We start from the raw sequence: 4,156 nt of genomic DNA, 5'->3' as shown, positions 1-4,156 counted from the left end.
GACTTCGGAATTCAATTCCGGGCATACGCTCAAGTCCCATATTTCTACGGACCCTCTGGGACCGTCGGAACACGGATCCGGGTTTGCTTACCCAAAATGTTGACCGAAGTCAACTAAAATCATCTTTTTAAGCCAAAAATCATCTTTTCTTAAATTTTTCACATAAAAGCTTTCCGGATACGTGCTCGGACTGCACACGAAAATCGAGGAGAAGTAATTGAAGGTTTCAAGGCCTCAGAACACGGATTTGGATTCTAAAACAAAAGATGAACCTCTGAGTCATCACAAATATATATGTTTATATGCTGGACCTATTGATAGTGTTGTAAGTACAGGGGATATGGGAAAAAGAGATGAGGTTTGGTTCCAATCCAAGCTTGCCGCTCGTCGTGTTAAATAGCAGTTTTGTGTGTGATGTTTGTGCACTTGTAGTTCTGTAGATTGATTGGTGTTGTTGCGCTGTTGGTATATGGTATTGGAGAAGGCCCTTGTTACAGGGGAGATGCTTCCCAAATTTACGTAAACGAGCTACTAGCTTAAGTTACAGACTTAGCCTTTACTCAGCATCGATTTTGAATCTCCTTATGCTATGGTAGACTGAGTTGAGTTGTTTGAAGAGTTGCTTGGAAGCTATGGAGGACTCAACAAGGTTAAGGTATGATAATTCTAAATATTTCCTTAATTTTGGCATGATCCAGTAACTACAAATGTTTGATAACGAGACATAAAGAGAAGTTCATATTCCTGAATTTATGTACATTGGCCTAGTCTCATAAGTTATAGCATTCTCCCTTATCGGCACTTCATAATCAGTTTAGTTTTGTCTTCTTTTAGTCAAGAGAGCAGAGAGTTTTATATATACAGTATTCTAGTATTTTCACAACCACCGAGCTATAATCGGTGAGCAGGCCTCTATTGAGCAACCTCAGATCAGATGGTAAGTTATATACCAAGCCTATTGTGGCCGAGCGCCTATGAGCGAGCCCAAAATGACCGAGATACAGAGCCTAGTATGGCCGAGCTCTTACGAGTGAGCCTACTACGGCAGAGCAGTTACACATACCGAGCCTTATAGGGCCGGACATCTATTTTACTTTCTATATTGAGAGAGTTCGAGTTAGTATCAGGAGGTAAGCATATCTTCAGATTATCTTTGACTCCCAGTTATTATATTATCAGTTCAATTGCAGTTTCAGTTATTATATTGTCTTACATACTTGGTACACTATTTCGTACTAACGTCCCTTTTGCCGGGGACGCTGCATTTCATGCCTGCAGGTCCTAATAGACAGTTGGACAGACCCTCCCAGCCGACAGAGTCAAACATCAGCTTGGTTGGTAAGCTCCACTTTCTCGGAGTTACTAGGTCTAGACCTTGGAGTCCATTTTATATATATACAGGTTAGATGGGTAGGTCGAGGCCCCTGTGCCGACCATGATACAATTCAATTATCTCTAGAGGCTTGTAGATTAGTTATGTATATTTCGTATATCAGTAGATTTTCATGGCGGGTTCGTCAGCCTGCACATTTATATATATCAGCTTTTGGATATGTTGAACCCTCATACGAGAGAGACGTTATTTTCAGATGATTCAGCATATGGCCTCATCGACCTAAGTTGAGGGTTACTCCTTCAGAGTTTACAGTTACAGAGTGGTATGCTCGGCCCGAATATAGCACCGGGTGTCGCCCATGCCTCTTCAGGTTTGGGGCGTGACAGCGAGGATCATAAATATTTCAAAATATTTTAAAGAAAATCTAATATAAAACTTTAAAAGTATATATAAAAGTTATATATTTATATGTTGGTTTGATTCGAATTTTTCTTATTCAATATCGAACCAGACCAAACCAAGACAAACTTAATCGGATTTTTTAGTCAATTTAGTTTGACTTTTATGTTTGATGTGATTTTCGGTTCGGTTTAACAACCCAGAATAATGCCTGCTAAGGCATTTTGAATACCAAACTAGGCTAGTATTCCACAAGTATTTTCAACTTACTACAAGCTTAACAAAATAAATTCCTTCCCTGTCGCTAGCATTCTACTCTTAGATTGGACTGATTGATAGCATTCCTAGCAAGCATATGGCTACTTTATTTTCTTCGGGATGTTTACATAAATAGTCCGCCAGATTTAATATTTATTTTTCTAGTCGGTATATATAGATTATACATTGACTATATACAGTTATAAATATATTATATATGAATTATACATATATTTATATCTATCGACTACTTTTAGTTTAAGAGATTAGGTGAACGACTATTTGGGTTAAATTCTTATTTTCTTCTCTACAATTGAGCAGTCATATTGAGGCCTAATGATGAGCTAGTGCCCCACGCAGGCCACCCTGAATCACAACACAATAAGACCTATGTGGATTATTATTTTTAAAAATATATTACCACTTGGTGCACAACTCAGTCAAAAGTGGTAGATCAATTTTATGGCTTATTATAGTGTGACGACCCGGCCCGTCGTCACGTGAGTTACCGCGCCGTTTCCCCCATTTTCTGCTTCCTTATGTTTCATTATGAGAGTCTCGGGTGAGTGAGTTGAATTGGATTGGTTTTAGATGGAAATAAGACACTTAGTCTCTTTAAGGAAGGTTTGAATTGGAAAAGTCAACTGGGTGTTGACTTATGAGTTAGAGGGATCGGATGTGATTTCCGGTGATTTGGTTAGCTTCTGAGGGTGATTTGTGACTCAGGAGTGTGATCGGAACTGATTTTGGAGGTCCGGTGTAGAATTAGGCTTCAATTGGCGAAGTTAGTATTTTGGCGAATTCCGGTTGATAGGTGAGATTTTGATCCGAGGGTCGGAATGGAATTCCGAGAGTTGCTGTAGCTTCGTTAGGTGATTTTGGATGTGTGTGCAAAATTTCAGGTCATTCGGAGGTGTTTTGGTCGAGTTTTTGATCAAATGCGTATTTCGGAAGTTTTTGAGAAACTTAGGCTAGAATTCGGTGAGAATTGATGATTTTAGCGTTGTTAGATGTGTTTTGATGATTGGAACAAGTTTGAATGATGTTTTAGGATGGGTTGGTGCTTTTGGTTGAGGTCCCAGGGGCCTCGGGATGATTTCGGATGGTCAATCGGACCAATTTTGGCCTTTGAAGATTGCAGGTTTCCAGCTATTTTGTTGCAGAAGAATTGGTCTTCGCGTTCGCGTTGGTGAGTCGCGAATGCGTATAAGGGAATTTCAGGACCAGTGTTTTGGCCTTCGCGTTCGCGTCTTGGGCCTCGCGATCGCAGAAGGATCAGGTGTTGAGTCATCGCGTTCGCGTGAAGGAATACGCGTTCGCGTATAAGGAGTTGAGTTCCAGGGCTTTTGCCCTTCACGTTCGCGTGGTACTGTTCGCGTTCGCATAAGCTTGAGGTTCCAGACCTTCGCGTTCGCATGGGTGAAACCGCGTTTGTGAAGGGTATTTTTGGCAGAGGTGGATTTTGTTCATCGCAAACGCGAGAGGTCCCTCGTGTTCGCATAGAGGAAAATAAGCCTGGGCAGAAGGTTTTTATTAGACATTTCATCCGCGAACCAAGTCTCATTTCCACCATTTTTGAGTAACCTTGAGAGCTATTGGATGGAAATTGAAGGGGATTTCGACTAGGTGCGACTGGAGGTGAGTTCCTTGACCTTAATACATGATTTAATGGTAGAATTGACATGGAAATTTGTGGAAATTCATCAAAAGAGGGTAAAGCTAGGGCTTGGGAATTTGGTATTTCAAAATGGAATTTGAGGGGTCAAATGGACTCCGATTTTGGTAAATTTGATATGTATAGACTCGTGGCGAGATAAGGAATCCGATGATGTTAATTTTCTGACTTTTCGAGAAGTGGGCCCGGGGCTCAGGTTTTGCCAACTTCGTGAATTTCGATGTTTTTCGATTATTTTCGATTGGGTTTTGTTCCCTTAGCCTATTGTGACGTATTCGTNTAGCCTATTGTAACGTATTCGTTGTGGTTTTGGCCAGATTCGACGCGCGAGGAGGTTGATTTGCGAGGCAAGGGCATAGCGAGCTAGGATTTTGGCCGGCTTGAGGTGAGTAATGGTTATAAATGATGACCTGAGGGTTTGAAACCCCGGATTTGCATAACGTAGTGCTATGTTGAGGTGAGACACACGCTTGTTGACGAGCGTGGGG

This window comes from Nicotiana attenuata, unplaced genomic scaffold (genome assembly GCF_001879085.1).
Source record: "Nicotiana attenuata strain UT unplaced genomic scaffold, NIATTr2, whole genome shotgun sequence".
Classification (NCBI taxonomy): domain Eukaryota; kingdom Viridiplantae; phylum Streptophyta; class Magnoliopsida; order Solanales; family Solanaceae; genus Nicotiana; species Nicotiana attenuata.
Note: the sequence above shows the minus strand (reverse complement) of the source record.